This window comes from Rhinopithecus roxellana, chromosome 16 (genome assembly GCF_007565055.1).
Source record: "Rhinopithecus roxellana isolate Shanxi Qingling chromosome 16, ASM756505v1, whole genome shotgun sequence".
Lineage (NCBI taxonomy): Eukaryota > Metazoa > Chordata > Mammalia > Primates > Cercopithecidae > Rhinopithecus > Rhinopithecus roxellana.
In genome coordinates, this window is record NC_044564.1 from 7,013,292 (window position 1) to 7,031,766 (window position 18,475).

The 18,475-nt window shown below is 39.7% G+C and overlaps 1 pseudogene; it reads left to right on the forward strand.

Moving 5' to 3' along the window:
* Positions 1-967: 967 nt before the first annotated feature.
* Positions 968-12,858, forward strand: LOC104677452 (annotated as a pseudogene).
* Positions 12,859-18,475: the final 5,617 nt, after the last annotated feature.

Genomic DNA, 18,475 nt, shown 5'->3' on the forward strand with positions numbered 1-18,475 from the left:
AACACACAATAGAAAAGACCAACAAAAATAACAGATTATTTTTTGAAAATATAGTTTACATTCATCTGGTAAAAATGCTTATGTGGGTAAAATACCAGTAACAGGAATTTAAAAAGCAACATCATCTCTGATATTAAAGAGAATATTAAGGCCGGGCGCGGTGGCTCAAGCCTGTAATCCCAGCACTTTGGGAGGCCGAGACGGGCGGATCACGAGGTCAGGAGATCGAGACCATCCTGGCTAACACGGTGAAACCCCGTCTCTACTAAAAAATACAAAAAACTAGCCGGGCGAGGTGGCGGGCGCCTGTAGTCCCAGCTACTCGGGAGGCTGAGGCAGGAGAATGGCATAAACCCGGGAGGCAGAGCTTGCAGTGAGCAGAGATCCGGCCACTGCACTCCAGCCTGGGCGACAGAGCGAAACTCCGTCTCAAAAAAAAAAAAAAAAAGAATATATTAAATAATGTTATATACAAATAAATTTTAAAATTTAGATCAATAGACACATTTCTAGAAAAATATAACACATCAAAACTAATTTTAAAAGTAATAGAAAATCAGGGACAGGCACGGTGATTCATGCCTGTGATTCCGGCACTTTGGGAGGTCGAGGCAGGCGAATCACCTGAGGTCAAGAGTTCAAGACCAGCCTAGCCAACATGGTGAAACCCATCTCCACTAAAAATACAAAATTAGCCGGGCATGGTGGTGTGTGCCTATAATCCCAGCTATTCAGGAGGCTGAGGCAGGAGAATCACTTGAACCTGGGAGGCGGAGGTTGCAGTGAACCAAGATCACGCCATTGCACTCCAGCCTGGGCAAAAAGAGCGAAACTCTGTCTCAAAAAAAAAAAAAAAAAAAAAAAAAAAGAGAGAGAGAGAGTAATAGAAAATCCAAATAAACATATAACCATTGAAAAAGTTAAATCAGTAGCCAAAATTTTTCCTTGAAGAAAATTTCAAGTCCAGATGGCTACAACAGTGTGTTCTGTAAGTAATTCAAGCATAATCCTCAACGAATTAACACAGGAACAGAAACCAAATACTGAATGTTCTCACTTATAAGTGGGAGCTAAACGTTGAGCATCCAGGGACATAAAGGTGGGAAAAATAGACACTGGGGACTACTAGAGGGGAAGAGAGGGAGAAGGTGTGGGTTGAAAAGCTATTTATTGGGTACTACGTTAAAATTTAAAAAGAAAGATCATCTCCTAAAGACAAAGTAAATTTTAAAATTATTTTTAGAAAAGAAAAGGAAGGAGGGAAGGAGGGGAGGGGAGGGGAGGGAGATGGGTACAGTGGCTCCTGCCTGTTATCCCAGCATTTACTTTGGGAGGCCAAGGCTGGCAGATCGCTTGAGCCCAGGACATCAAAACCACCCTGAGCAACAGAGCAAAGCCCCATTTTTATAAAAAGTGCAAAAATTAGCCTGGCATGATAACATGCACCTGTGGTCCCAGCTACTCAGGAGGCTGAGGTGGGAGGATCACTTGAGCCTGAGAGGCTGAGACTGCTATGAGCAGTGATCGTGCCAGTGCACTCCAGCCTGGGTGACAGAGTGAGACCCTGTCTGGGGGAAAAAAAATCATTCCTAGCTTGCAAAACTCTTCAAGAGTATAGAAAATAAGGGGATACTCACCATCTCCCTTTCTGAGATTAGAACCACATCTATACCCCAAAACTGATAAAAAAAAAAAAACTGCAAAAAAGTTATGACAAGCATATCTCATTCATAAATATTAATGTACCAATTCAAAGTAAAATATTAGTAATATAATTATTATAACATGCAGAAGAATATATATCATGACCAAGTTGAGTTTTCCCAAGAATGCAAGATTGATGAAACATTCAATAATTGAAGTCACCATATTAACAAAAAAATAGACAATCATATGATTATCTTAATAGATGCAAGAAAAAATATATGATACAATTCAACTCATATTTCACAATCCACATTCCATTTTGTCCTCTTAACAAAATGGGGTTTTAAAAAGCTGAAAGAAAGTTAGCTTTTCTCAAACATACAGCATGTATAACACATAATAATATATTTAAATCTTTTCTGTCTAAATGAGGAAAAAGACAAAATACCAGCTCTCACCACAACTATTTCACATTGTACTTGAGGTCACATTCAGTGCAATAAGATGAGAAAAATAAATAGAAGATGTAAGTACTACAAAGAAAGAAAAAAAAACTTCAATTTATTCACATATGATGTTTTCATATAATAGCAATTCAAAAAAGTCTGTGGATGAATTATTGTAATTTATAATTAGGTTCATTCCTAAGTATTTTATTTTTCTGTAACTATTGTGAATGATACTGCTTCCTTGACTTCTTTTTCAGATAGTTTGCTATTGGCATGTAGAAATGCTACTGATTTTTGTATGTTGATTTTATATCCTGAAATGCTAACAAATTTATTTTTTAGTTCCAACAGTTTTTTGGTGGGGTCTCCAGGGTTTTCGAGATATGCGATCATGTCATCTACAAACAGGGAAAATTGTCAACTTCCTCTTTTCCAATGTGGATGTCCTTTACTTCTTTCTTTTGCCTGATGGCACTGGCTAGGAATTCCAGTACTCTCTTGAATAAAACTGCAGAAAGTGAGCATCCTTATCTTGTTCTAAATCTGAAAAGAAAAGCTTTCAACTCTTCCACATTCAACTGATGTCAGCTGTAGGTTTGTCATATATGGCCTTTATTGTATTGAGGTATGCTCCTTCTACACCCAGTTTGCTGAGGGTTTTTTCATGAAGGGATGTTGAATTTTATCAAACACTTTTAAGCATCTATTAAAATTATCATATGGTTTTTATCCTTGGTTCTGTTAATGTGATGTGTTTATTGATTTTCATATATTAAATCATCCTTTCATCCTGGGGATGAATCCTGCTTGGTAATGGTGAATGGTCTTTTTAATATGTTGTTGAATGTAGTTTGCTAGTATTTTGTTGAAGATTTTTGCATCGATGTTTTTTGGGGATATTGGCCTGTAGTTTTCTTCTTTTGTTATGTCCTTGTCTGGTTTTGCAATCAGGGTAATGCTAGCCTTGTACACGAGTTTGGAAGTATGCCCTCCTCTTTGGTTTTTTGGAATAGGTGAGTAAAATGGGTATTGGTTCTTCTTTATATGTTTGGTAGAATTTAGCAGTGACACAGTCAGGTTCTGGGCTTTTCTTTGATGGCAGAATTATTAGTATGGTTTTGATCTCATTACTCATTATTCATCTGTTCAGGTTTTCTATTCCTTCATGACTCAGTCTTGGTAAGCTGTAGGTGTCCAGGAATTTATCCATTTGTTCTAGATTTTCCAATTTGTTAGTGTATAGTTATTAATAGTAGTCTCTTATGATCCTTGGTATTTCTATGGTATCAGTTTTAATCTCTCCTTTTTCATCTCTGATTTTATTTATTTGAGTATTCTCTCTTCTTTTCTTTGTCTAGCTAAAGGTTTGGTTATTTTGCTTATACTTCCAAAAACACTAACTCTTAATTTCATTGCTCTTTTCATTGTTTTCCAGGCCCTACTTCATTTATTTCTGCTCCATCTTTATTGTTTCTTTGCTTCTGTTTATTTTAGGTTTAGATTGATCTTTTTTTAGTTCCTTGAGGTGCAATATTAGGTTGTTTAGTTAAGATCTTTCTACTTTTTGATGTAACATTGTATTGCTATAAACTTCCTTCTTAATGCTGCTTTTGCTGTATCACATAGGATCTGATACGTTGTGTTTTCATTTTCATTTGTCTCTAAGAATTTTTAAATTATTCTTTAAATTTTTTCATTGACCCATCAGTTGTTCATGAACATGTCATTTAATTCCCATACATCTGAACAGTTTCCAAAGTTCCTTCTGTTATTGATTTCTAGTTTTATTGCATTGTAGTAAGAAAGATACTAGGGGGGCTTCAACTGTCTAACTCAGGCGAGCGACACAGAGACCGGTGATTTCTGATTTAATGAGGTACTATCCACTAGTGCCGAAACGTGTGGTCATTTGCACATCGAGAGCTGAAGCAGTGCGAGGCATACTGGAGCGAAGGGGAGATAACACAACCCTGGAAATCGGGTAACTCCCACCTCAATATGCGCGTATTACAGGCATTCCAAGATATTCCCACACTGGGGGAGGTTCCCACGCCAAACTTCATGCTAACACAGCAGTCTGCCGCGATCTATCCGCAAGGCAGCAGCGAGGCTGGGGGAGGGGCGCCCGCCATTGCTGAGGCTTAAGTAGGTAAACAAAGCCGCTGGGAAGCTGGAACTGGGTGGAGCTCACAGAAGCTCAAGGAAGCCTGCCTGTCTCTGTAGTCTCCACCTCTGGGGACAGCGCACAGCTGAAGACCAACAGGGGAAGTAGCGGGAGCCGGTGCAGACGCGAACGACTCTGTCTGACAGCTTTGGGGAGAGCCGCGGATCTCCCAACACGGAGGTTGAGATCTGAGAACGGACAGACTGCCTGCTCAGGTGTGTCCCTGACCCCTGAGTAGCCTAGCTGGGAGAAATCCCCCACTAGGGGCAGTCTGACACACCACACCTCACAGGGTGGAGTACACCCCTGAGAGGACACTTCCAAAGGAAGAATCAGACAGGTACACTCGCTGTTCAGCAATATTCTATCTTCGGCAACCTCTGCTGCTGATACCCAGGCAAACAGGGTCTGGAGTGGACCTCAAGCAATCTCCAACAGACCAACAGAGAGTCCTTCTGACTGTCAGAAGGAAAACTATCAAACAGGAAGGACACCTATACCAAAACCCCATCAGTTCGTCACCACCATCAAAGACCAGAGACAGATAAAACCACAAAGATGGGGAAGAAGCAGGGCAGAAAAGCTGGAAATTCAAAAAATAAGAGCGCATCTCCCCCTGCAAAGGAGCGCAGCCCATCACCAGCAACGGATCAAAGCTGGTCAGAGAATGACTTGGACGAGAGGAGAGAAGAAGGCTTCAGTCCATCAAACTTATCAGAGCTAAAGGAGGAATTACGTACCCAGCGCAAAGAAACTAAAAATCTTGAAAAAAGAGTGGAAGAATTGACAGCTAGACTCATTAATGCAGAGAAGATCATAAACGAAATGACAGAGATGAAAACCATGACACGAGAAATACGTGACAAATGCACAAGCTTCAGTAACCGACTCGATCAACTGGAAGAAAGAGTATCAGCGATTGAAGATCAAATGAATGAAATGAAGCGAGAAGAGAAACCAAAAGAAAAAAGAAGAAAAAGAAATGAGCAAAGCCTGCAAGAAGTATGGGATTACGTAAAAAGACCAAATCTACGTCTGATTGGGGTGCCTGAAAGTGAGGGGGAAAATGGAACCAAGTTGGAAAACACTCTTCAGGATATCATCCAGGAGAACTTCCCCAACCTAGTAGGGCAGGCCAACATTCAAATTCAGGAAATACAGAGAACGCCACAAAGATACTCCTCCAGAAGAGCAACTCCAAGACACATAATTGCCAGATTCACCAAAGTTGAAATGAAGGAAAAAATCTTAAGGGCAGCCAGAGAGAAAGGTCGGGTCACCCACAAAGGGAAGCCCATCAGACTAACAGCAGATCTCTCGGCAGAAACTCTACAAGCCAGAAGAGAGTGGGGGCCAATATTCAACGTTCTTAAAGAAAAGAATTTTAAACCCAGAATTTCATATCCAGCCAAACTAAGTTTCATCAGTGAAGGAGAAATAAAATCCTTTACAGATAAGCAAATGCTTAGAAATTTTTTTAACTTTTTAAGACTAATTTTGTGACCTAACATATGGTCTATCCTGGAGAATGTTCTATGTGCTGTTGAAAAAAATATGTATTCTGCAGCAGTTGTGTGGAATGTTCTATAAATGTCTGTTAGGTCCATTGGGTCTAGAGTGCAGTTTAACTCCAATGTTTCTTTGTTGATTTTATGTCTGAATTATCTGTTCATTGCTGTGAAGTCCCATACTAAGGAAGCAAAAGATCTCTACAATGAAAACTATAAAACATTGATTAAAGAAATTGAAGAGCGTGCAAATAAAAGGAAAGATATCCTGTGTTCATGAATTGAAAAAAATAATATAGTTAAAATGACTATACTACCCACAGATTTAATGCAATTTCTATCAAAATTCAATCATATTCATCACAAAAATAGAAAAAAATCTGAAAATACATATGAAAAGGAAAAAGACCCTGGATCACCAAAGTAATCTTGAGCAGAAACAATGAAGCTGGAGGCATCACACTACCTGAATTCAAAAGCTATAGTAATGAAATCAGCATGGTAACCGGCATAAAAACAGACATATAAGCCAATGGAACTGAATAGAGAACCCAGAAATAAATCCATGTACCTAACAGCCTACTGATTTTTGACAAAGGTGCCAAGAATACACATTGGAGAAGGACAGTCTCTTTAGTAAATGGTATTGGGAAAACAGGATATCCATATTCAGAAGAATGAAAGTAGACTTCTATCTCTCACTATATACAAAAATCAACTCTAAGTGGATTAAAGATTTAAATATAGGACCCAAAACTATGAACCTACTAGAAGAAAACGTAGAGAAAATGCATCAAGAAATTGGACTGGGCAGGGATTTTTTAAAATAAGACCTCAAAAGCACAGACAACAAAAGCAAAAATAGAAAAATGGGATTACATTAAACTAAAAAGGTTCTGTGCAGAAAAGGAAAAAAATCAATAAAGTATAGAGACAATAGGCAAAAGTATTTGCAAACTATGCATCTAACAAGGAGTTAATATCCAGACTATATAATTAACTCAAGCAACTCAATAGTGAAAATAATAATAATTTGACTTTAAAGTGGGTAAAAGACCTGAAAAGACATTTCTCAAAAGAAGACTTATAAGTGGCCAACAGATAAATGAAAAAATGACTAATATCACTAATCATCAGCGAAATGCAAATCAAAACTACAACGAGATATTACCTCACCAGTTAGAATGTTACCAAAAACACAAAAAACAAATCCTGGAGAGGACGCAGAGAAAGGAAATTGTTTCCCCCATGCTGTTCTCATCATAGTGAATCTCACAAGATCTGATGGTTTTATAAATGGCAGTTTTCCTGCATTCTCACATGCTCTCTCACCTGCTGCCATGTAAAACGTGCCTGCTTCCCCTTCCGCCATGACTGTAAGTTTTCTGAGGCCTTCCCAGCCATGCGGAACTGTGAGTCAATTAAACTTCCTTTGTTTATATTAATAAATTACCCAGTCTTGGGTAGTATTTCTTTATAGCAGTGTGAGAATGGACTAATACAGAGATCATGAAGTAGAACGTTGTTTTTTTGTTATTGGTTTCTAATAACTTCTCAGGTGGCACATTTGCGTTTTGTGTAGCTTTCTGCATGTGTTATATTATTTAATTTTTTAGATGCACATGAGATAATGAGTACACACTCATCTGAATATCCTATCATCTGAAAAACTCTGACAATAAAAAATTTTTATTACTGCCTGTGGTGAACTCATTTAGTCCACAAACCATGATCTAAATTTGCACAAGGCTACTTGTAGTCTTTATTAGTTGTGCTTAGTGTGCATATTCATTCTGTTGTGGAAATACTATGTGTTTGATTATGTAGTGTTACCCTAAAAACTTCTGAGAGACTCTTAGATGATATACAAATAATTTCAAATCCAAAAGTTCTGAATTCTGAAATTCAGCAGGCAAACAGTTTATAATGAGGGATTATTAAATAGCAATGGATATGAATGCCCTTCAGCTACATGAATTCACATGAATGACCCTAAGAGAATAACGTTGAGCAAAATAAGCAACAGAAGAATGCAAAAAAGTATAATTCCCTTTACAAAAAGTACAAAAATAGGCAAATTCAGAGCATACTGTATGTAGTTTAGACATATATGTATATGTGGCAAAACTACAAAGAAAAGTAAGGCAATGTAACACCATACTCATGATAGGCATTTCTTCTAAAGAGGGAAGAAAGGAATATAATTGAAAAGAAGCACATACAGAACCTTAAAAGGATTGAACCATATACTGTTTACACAGAGCAGTGGGAAAATGTGCGTTAACTTTATTATCACTATTTAAACAGCACATATGTGTTCTATACATTCTCTTTATGTATAATATATTTACAACATAAATCAACAAATAAATCCAGAGATAGCACCTGCACCTAATATAGGGTCTATACATTAGTCTAATCTCTGCTCCCTGGGATTATAGAGAGTAACAATGTTTATGACATTTGAAGGTAGAAAATGTGACCTTTGATCTGTTTTATTCTTTACTTTTTTCTTATTTTCTGGAACATACTGTATTTTATCCATAAATGTTGGGCTCTAACTAAAGGTGTGGACTCCATGAAAAAGTCATAGTGAAGATGACTGAAGATGACAAATCCAACCTGCAGCTCACCCTAGGGAAAATCCAGGAGCAGTGACCCTCCTGAATCCTAACCCTGGTTGTTCTGACGAGGGGCATCATTGACACTGCTGGGACTCAGGGAACCATAGTCCAGAGGGTACAGCTGGGAGGTTGGACAATTGCCCTATCTTGTCTCTAACTAGGAGGTCTGGGATTGGGTCCCAGGAGACACTGCACGTGAAAAGTCAGCAGCGTCTCCTGGCTCCTGTGCCTGAGGTGTCACTGAAGACCTGACTTTAGTCTATGCTGTTCCTAGACACGGAAAGAATCTGTGACTCCAGCCATGTTTTTTGGGAGAGAAAACAGTGGAGTGAACTCAATATCTTTGGTGGTAGTGGCAGAGTCTGAGACTGGCCAGCATTGCCAGGTAAGAACTGAGGCATAGGAATAGGGAGAGAGAGCAGAATCTAGAGCATGTGCATGTACAAACACACACGTGCAGCCCACACAGCTTCTCCCTTTTTCCTTTCTCTCCTTCCTTTCCACTCTTTCTTTCTGCCAATCACTTTCTGGTTAACTCTGGTGTTCATCAGGTCCAGCCTAAGGTCATTGTAGAGAAGAAATCTCAGACCATCCTTCTCTAAGCTTCACTGGCAACCTGTGTATAGCACCTGAGCAATAACAAAGCATAACTAATTCTCAGCCAGCTAGGACAGGCAAGGTTCCCAGAATCACCCTCAGTCATCACACCAGGTCAATACCAATAATTTACTTTTCTATGTCCATTTATATTTTATCAACCTCATTCACATCCTTTCTTTTTCTTAAAATTGAACTGGTGAATGATGATTTAAGATTATCTTATTTTGTTTTTGTTTTTGTTTTCGTTTTATGAGATGGAGTCTCACTCTGTTGCCCAGGCTGGAGTGCAGTGGTGCGATCTCAGCTCACTGCAATCTCCACCTCCCAGGTTCAAGTGATTCTAGTGCCTCAGCCTCCCAAGAAGGTGGGACTACAGGTACGAGCCACCACAACCAGCTAATTTTTGTATTTTTAGTAGAGATGGGGTTTCACCATGTTGGCCAGACTGGTCTTGAACTCCTGACCTCAAGTGATCTGCCCACCTCAGCCTCCCAGAGTGCTGGGATTACAGGAGTGAGCCCCCGTGCCCAGCCCAAGATGGATCTTATTTATTTCCATTATATGATTAATAATATTTGGGCTCTGATGATGAAGATATTTGACCAAGTTTATACTTTGCTCCCAGAGAAACAGATGCTTTGCTATGAATAGTTATGAGTAGAATCACAACCATTTAAAAGTGGTGTTGGTGATGTGGACAGTGATAATGATGACTCTCAATATGGACACCTCACAATTTACAAGCCCAACATGCAGGTCCTAACCAGGACAGAACGACAAGGAAAAAGCACTGCCATTTTATTTAAAATATAAATAAGAATAATAGATCATATTTACTGAGCACTTAATAGTGTTTCAGTCTTGTTCTGAATATCTTACAATCATTATCGAATTTCATCCTCATAACTATTCTAATGTGGTAACTTTAGTAACTATCCCATTTAAGCAGATATGGAAAATGAAGCTGAGAGAGGTTAAATGACTTCCTCAGGCCAGGCGCAGTGGCTCACGCCTGTAATCCCAGCACTTTGGGAGGCTGAGGCGGGCAGATCACATCAGGAGATCGAGACCATCCTGGCTAACACGGTGAAACCCTGTCTCTACTAAAAATACAAAAAATTAGCCAGGCATGGTGGCAGGCACCTGTAGTCCCAGCTACTTGGGAGGCTGAGGCAGGAGAATGGCGTGAACCCAGGAGGCAAAGCTTGCAGTGAGCCGAAATTGCACCACTGCACTCCAGCCTGGGAGACAGAGTGAGATTCCACCTCAAAAAAAAAAAAAAAAAGACTTCCTCAAAGTCACACGGAGAGTAAAGAGTGGGGAAATTCTGTCAGATTCCAAAGAGAATTGTATGTTTTAATCACTACACTAAACAAACATGACATTAGCACATGCTACCACTGAGTGTTGGTTGTATTTGTTCTTCGATACCATCCAACAGGAACAGTGGAGTTTCTCGCTTTGATTGCACATCATGGTTTATGAAGAGACTTCAACTGACTCCAGCATTTAGTCCTCTCAACAAAACTATTAGGTAGGGTTATTTGCTACCTCCTATAGATAAAAAAAAGAAAAGAAAAGAAAAGAAAGAAAGAAAAAGAAAAGAAAAGAAAAACAGCAAGGCTCAAAAGAGGTGAATATTTCCCAAAGTTTAAAAACATGTGAGAAACAGAACTGGAAAGCATTCAAGGCTTCCTATTACATTCTGTCCCAAGGTCCCATTTCTACTGCTACTAATGACATAACAATCACCACCATTCATGAGAGCCGCTTTCCATATATGTTATTTCAACAATAACTTCAGTGACTCTGTGAGGTTGCACATGGTACAAACTAGGAAACAGAGATTCAAACAGGCTCGACAGTTGACTAAGGTCAGACTGAGAACAAGGAGCAGAGAAAGGATTTCCCATCCAGTCTCCAGGATGCCAAGGACTAGATCTTAACAAAAAATATGTTTTATTTTGGTTTTTTTTTTTTTTTTTAGAGTCTCACTCTGTCGCCCAGGCTGGAGCACAGTGGTGCAATCTTGGCTCATTGCAACCTCCGCCTCCTGTGTTCAAGCAATTCTCCTGCCTCAGTCTCCCAAGTAGCTGGGATTACAGGCACACACCACCACGACTGGCTAATTTTTGTATTTTTAGTAGAGACGGGGTTTCACCATGTTGGCCAGACTGGTCTTGAACTCCTGACCGCAAGTGATCCACCAGCCTCGGCCTCCCAAAGTGCTGGGATTACAGGCATGAGCCACTGTGCCCAGCCTAGATCTTAATACAAAATATGTTGATGGTGAAGTTCATAACGAAAATGAAAATGGTGTGCTCTTAATAATGTGTTTTAAAATTTGCAACCTCCTCATGGTCACATTGACTCATTACAATGATCATCAAAGGCAAAAGGGCCAGAGCACTCCCAGCACACCAGAGACCCCTGACTCTCCACTGGCTCCCCTCTAAAGAAATTGTTCTGTCTTCCATCTCCTTCAACACACATACACACACACACACATTCACCCATATATGTACAGAGCTCCTTGTGTTGCTCACTAAATCCTAGTATGTGCAAGACCCCCAAATTAGCTCCACAGTAAGACACTGAGGTTAAAACTGATGTTATGAGTTTGTTTTAAAGGGAGAATTAAAACTTGAAGCAGTTCTTTAAGGTAAATTCCAGTTCAGTCTCATTCAGGCGATATATGAGGAAAACTTGCGATATTACAGTATTCTAGAAACCAAAGAACACCTTCATCCCCATCTTTCATTATCATCATCCACAGTCTCCATATCTGTACATATTTGCAAACACGCAATTACAGCCATTAGTGAATCAGAGTGACCTCCCCAAAGAACAAAGAAAAACATACCAATGTCCACGGACTCTGTAATTTTTAAAGGATAGCTTACTTAATCAGAATTACCTGCTACTTTTTCCGCCTTAGAAGGAAATTAGAAATGAAACCAGCATCTCTGACTTCCTGCTCCTGGGCTTCCCTGAGCACCCAGAGCAGCAGCCTCTCCTGTTTGGGGTCTTCCTGGGCATGTACCTGGTCACCGTTTTGGGGAACCTGCTCATCATCCTGGCCATTGGTTCTGACCCTCATCTCCACACCCCCATGTACTTCTTCCTGGTCAACCTGTCCTTCATCGATACGTGTTTCACCTGCACCATTGTCCCCCAAGGCGCTGTGAACATCCAGACACAGCATCACACCATCTCCTACACTGAGTGTCTCATGCAGATGCACTTCTTCATGGCATTGGCCCTGCTGGATAACTTCCTGCTGGCCATGATGGTGTATGATTGCTATGTGGCCATCTGGCGTCCTCTACACTACACCACAATCATGCATCCCCAGCGCTGCCTGCTGCTGGTGGCCGTGTCCTGGCTCTGCTCCCACCTCCTGGCTTTCTCACTTACTTTTCTCATAGCTGTGCCTCCCATTCCATCCCACACTTTTTCTGTGATCTTCTCCCAATCCTCAAGCTTGTCTGTTCAGACACAAGGGTCTTTCACATCATGATGTTCACTGAAACCACTCTCTTGGAAGTCGTTCCTCTCGCCTGTGTCCTGGTCTCTTATGCCCACATCATGCACACCATCCTCAGGATCCCCTCTGCTAAGGGGAAGCACAAAGTCTTCTCTACCTGTGGTTCTCACCTGACAGTGGCACTCTCTTCTATGGAACCGTCTTTCTGGTGTATTTCCAGTCCTCATCCCCCTACTCAGCAGATGCTGGAATGATTGCATCTGTGGTATACACAATGGTCACTCCCATGCTGAACCCTTTTGTCTATAGCTTGAGGAACAGGGACACGAAGGGGGCTTTGCAGAAATTCCTTGGCTTGGGAAAATGCTGTACTCAGTAAAGGGTACTTCTCCAGAGTAGAGGCCCAGGGTCTTCTAAAGGCCTTCCTAATTGGACTTCTCTAATATAATCTTGAAAAACCCAAATTCGGGCAAGATGGATGCTCAATATCACAAGCAGTTTAACAGATGAAGGATGCCTGATGTGGCAGGACTGGAAAAGGACCAACTGGCCAGAGACAGAGCTGCAGCCTGGAGAGAGGCAGTGGCCAGCAATCATTACAGGGTATCACAGCAAAAATTGTACTGGACAAATTTAAACACGCTGGGAAGACTTCATTTAAGGCAGTTGCAATACGGAGCAGACACCAGAACTCAGTATGAAATCAAGTCTGCTGAAACTAAGGGCAGGAGGCTATTTAAGTGCTGGGGGAGAGAAAGAACATAAGCTATTTTTGCTAACTGGCTTTACCCCCCCCAAAAAAACAAACTTCTCATATCTTTGTGACAGGAGGTAGGTTTGCAATGTGGAACAAAGAATTGTCCATGAAAATTAGGTCGTTACCCTCCTACAGACCCTGGAGGATAGGTGTGCCATCACCCTCAATGATTAAAATGAAATTTTGAATGAATTTTGATGATTGAAATATGAAAATAAAATGATTTCATTTCAAGTAGACAGTTCCCAGGTCGTTGAGAATGATATTCCTGGGTTGTAAAACTGGCAAGAGCCTTTTAAATTTTTTTTTTTTTTTTTTTTTTTGAGATGGAGTCTCACTCTGTCGCCGGGGCTGGAGTGCAGTGGCCGGATCTCAGCTCACTGCAAGTTCCGCCTCCCAGGTTCACGCCATTCTCCTGCCTCAGCCTCCCAAGTAGCTGGGACTACAGGCGTCCGCCACCTCGCCCGGCTAGTTTTTTGTATTTTTTAGTAGAGACGGGGTTTCACAGTGTTAGCCCGGATGGTCTCGATCTCCTGACCTCGTGATCCGCCCGTCTCGGCCTCCCAAAGTGCTGGGATTACAGACTTGAGCCACCGCGCCCGGCCGCCTTTTAAAATTTTTTAAATTTTTCAAGAGGCATAGAAATAATTCATAGGTTTTCTTTTTTTTAATTTTTTTTTTATTATTTTACTTTAAGTTCTAGGGTACATGTGCATAACGTGCAGGTTTGTTACATATGCATACTTGTGCCATGTTGGTGTGCTGCACCCATCAACTCGTCAGCACCCATCAACTCGTCATTTACATCAGGTATAATTCTCAATGCAATCCCTCCCCCCTCCCCCCTCCCCGTGATAGGCCCCGGTGTGTGATGTTCCCCTTCCCGAGTCCAAGTGATCTCATTGTTCAGTTCCCACCTATGAGTGAGAACATGCGGAGTTTGGTTTTCTGTTCTTGCGATAGTTTGCTAAGAATGATGGTTTCCAGCTTCATCCATGTCCCTACAAAGGACACAAACTCATCCTTTTTTATGGCTGCATAGTATTGCCATGGTGTATATGTGCCACATTTTCTTAATCCAGTCTGTCACAGATGGACATTCGGGTTGATTCCAAGTATTTGCTATTGTGAATAGTGCCGCAATAAACATACGTGTGCATGTGTCTTTATAGCAGCATGATTTATAATCCTTTGGGTATATACCCAGTAGTGGGATGGCTGGGTCTTATGGTACATCTAGTTCTAGATCCTTGAGGAATCGCCATACTGTTTTCCATAATGGTTGAACTAGTTTACAATCCCACCAACAGTGTAAAAGTGTTCCTATTTCTCCACATCCTCTCCAGCACCTATTGTTTCCTGACTTTTTAATGATTGCCATTCTAACTGGTGTGAGATGGTACCTCATTGTGGTTTTGATTTGCATTTCTCTGATGGCCAGTGATGATGAGCCTTTTTTCATGTGTCTGTTGGCTGTATGAATGTCTTCTTTTGAGAAATATCTGTTCATATCCTTTGCCCACTTTTTGATGGGGTTGTTTGTTTTTTTCTTGTATATTTGTTTGAGTTCTTTGTAGATTCTGGATAATAGCCCTTTGTCAGATGAGTAGATTGCAAATAAACAGAACCAAAGACAAGAACCACATGATTATCTCAATAGATGGAGAAAAGGCTTTTGACAAAATTCAACAGCCCTTCATGTTAAAAACGCTCAATAAATTCCGTATTGATGGAACGTACTTCAAAATAATAAGAGCTATTTATGACAAACCCACAGCTAATATCATACTGAATGGGCAAAAACTGGAAAAATTCCCTTTGAAAACTGGCACAAGACAGGGATGCCCTCTCTCACCACTCCTATTCAACATAGTGTTGGAAGTTCTGGCTAGGGCAATCAGGCAAGAGAAAGAAATCAAGGGTATTCACATAGGAAAAGAAGAAGTCAAATTGTCCCTGTTTGCAGATGACATGATTGTATATTTAGAAAACCCCATTGTCTCAGCCCAAAATCTCCTTAAGCTGATAAGCAACTTCAGCAAAGTCTCAGGATACAAAATTAATGTGCAAAAATCACAAGCATTCTTATACACCAGTAACAGACAAACAGAGAGCCAAATCATGAAGGAAATTCCATTCACAATTGCTTCAAAGAGAATAAAATACCTAGGAATCCAACTTACAAGGGATGTAAAGGACCTCTTCAAGGAGAACTACAAACCACTGCTCAGTGAAATCAAAGAGGACACAAACAAATGGAAGAACATACCACGCTCATGGATAGGAAGAATCAATATCGTGAAAATGGCCATACTGCCCAAGGTTATTTATAGATTCAATGCCATCCCCATCAAGCTACCAATGAGTTTCTTCACAGAATTGGAAAAAACTGCTTTAAAGTTCATATGGAACCAAAAGAGAGCCTGCATTGCCAAGACAATCCTAAGTCAAAAGGACAAAGCTGGAGGCATCATGCTACCTGACTTCAAACTATACTACAAGGCTACAGTAACCAAAACAGCATGGTACTGGTACCAAAACAAAGATATAGACCAATGGAACAGCACAGAGTCCTCAGAAATATTACCACACATCTACAGCCATCTGATCTTTGACAAACCTGAGAGAAACAAGAAATGGGGAAAGGATTCCCTATTTAATAAATGGTGCTGGGAAAATTGGCTAGCCATAAGTAGAAAGCTGAAACTGGATCCTTTCCTTACTCCTTATACAAAGATTAATTCAAGATGGATTAGAGACTTAAATGTTAGACCTAATACCATAAAAACCCTAGAAGAAAACCTAGGTAGTACCATTCAGGACATAGGCATGGGCAAGGACTTCATGTCTAAAACACCAAAAGCAACGGCAGCAAAAGCCAAAATTGACAAATGGGATCTAATTAAACTGAAGAGCTTCTGCACAGCAAAAGACACTACCATCAGAGTGAACAGGCAACCTTTTGGTATTTTTCTAACTGCTTTTGCATTTGCATTTGATGAGAAAATGCCATACAAATAATTATATATATTTTTTCTTTCTTAATCTATAACATGAGTTATCTCCATTTGACTTCTGTATATCTGCCTTTTGTCTAGCAATATTGAGGGGACATTGTGTGATACAACTGTTGTTTCTTAAAAAGAAAACTCTAGGTATAAGTGGATGGTAGAGAGAAGTCTGGGTTGACAGCAGGACTGGATATGGGACCTCTCTTTCTCTGTTAAAGCCCTCTAAGTCTCAGAAGAAGGGAGTACAGATAGGCAGGTTTCCCCACCTATGCAAAGGTGCCACTCATTGGAGGATGGTACTTGGGATGGTTGAAGCAAGGGACAGGGAGCAAGCGCCTTTTATGAGGATCAAGCAGTGTTGATAGAGCTCTTTTTTTTTTTTTTTTTAACTTTTGCAGGTTACGGATATGTTTATTACTCTGATTGTAGTGATGGCAACATGAGTGTATACATATGTCCAAACTCATCAAATTGTACACGTTAATTAGGTACAGTTTTTTTTGGGGGGGCGGGGGGAAATATTTGCCTTTATATAGCAGACAAGTAGTTTGTTTTCTTAACCATTTCAAATCAATAAGAAAAAGACCAACAAACCAATATTAAAACATGCAAAGAACTTGAATAGTCAGATCACAGATGAGAAGAATTAAATGAGTCTTAAACATAGGAATGATGTTCAAAATCATTTAAAATATTTAAACTGAAAATTAATGAAGTAAACATGTACAGAATTACAACAAAAATTGACATACCCATAACCATGAAGAAAATTTTAGTATTAAAGAAGCCAATCAGGCCAAAAGTTAGTAAAGATAAAGAACATTTGAATAGCATAATTAGCAAGCTTGAATTAATGAATATATGTTGTAGGAGTTTGTACCCAATTAGGTATTATATAAACTTTTTTTTTAGCATATAAAGTGAATCTTTATTATTAAATCATTTTACATTTGCAGAGACCACAACCATACACTATTTTTTTCACTTTTTTTGAGATAAAATATACATATAAAATTTACCATCTTTACCATTTTTAAGTGTACAGTTTAGTGGTAATAGGATGTGGAGAAATAGGAACACTTTTACACTGTTGGTGGGATTGTAAACTAGTTCAACCATTATGGAAAACAGTATGGCGATTCCTCAAGGATCTAGAACTAGATGTACCATATGACCCAGCCATCCCACTACTGGGTATATACCCAAAGGATTATAAATCATGCTGCTATAAAGACACATGCACACGTATGTTTATTGCGGCACTATTCACAATAGCAAAGACTTGGAATCAACCCAAATGTCCATCTGTGACAGACTGGATTAAGAAAATGTGGCACATATACACCATGGAATATTATGCAGCCATAAAAAAGGATGAGTTTGCGTCCTTTGTAGGGACATGGATGCAGCTGGAAACCATCATTCTTAGCAAACTATCACAAGAACAGAAAACCAAAGAGCTCTTTATTGAATTGCATCACTGCTTTTTTTGTGTTAAATATATTATATCCTTATCTGTTTCATGTTGCTGATATTCCCAGTTAATTCTTCATCTTTTAACTTTGTGGTCTTTTTATCTAAGGAAGTTTTCAACTTTCATGTTATCATTATCATACCATATGCATATCAATTTATATATTATTATATCATATTGTGGCCTCTTCTGCTGGTTGTATAATGAGAACATTTTCTCAATGCAGAGTTGTTTGAGTGGTCAACTTTTTTTCCATTTTCTCATGGCACATTACTTTTTAGTGAGACAAAAAATTAGTTTAGAAAAACAATAAATAGTTAAAGGAGTTCTTTCCCAACACATCCCTCTCTCTTTCTTTAAGTGTTTCTTCCCTTTTTTGCTTAACACAATTATTAACAGATAAAAATTCTAAGTGTCAATTAGCTGTCATTCTCTCATATGAATATGTACATTCCACTTCAGGGTCTTCACTCACAGCATCCTCTCCATGGTGCCTCCCCCATCTCCAGGCCAGCTAAGACCCCCACACCACAGCCTATGCCCAGCTGTACCGCCCACAGTGATTAAAAGGAAGCGATCACTCCTTTATTTTTGCCTTTTTGTATGAATGTGTAAAAGCTGTAGGAACTTAATATTCAATGGAGTAAATTGTGCAGGTAAAAACACCATGGTATTCTCTTTAGCTGATTAATATCAATGCTCAGTCCTTCCTGAATTAACAACAGTTTCAAGTATCCAGATATGTCAGGTATTG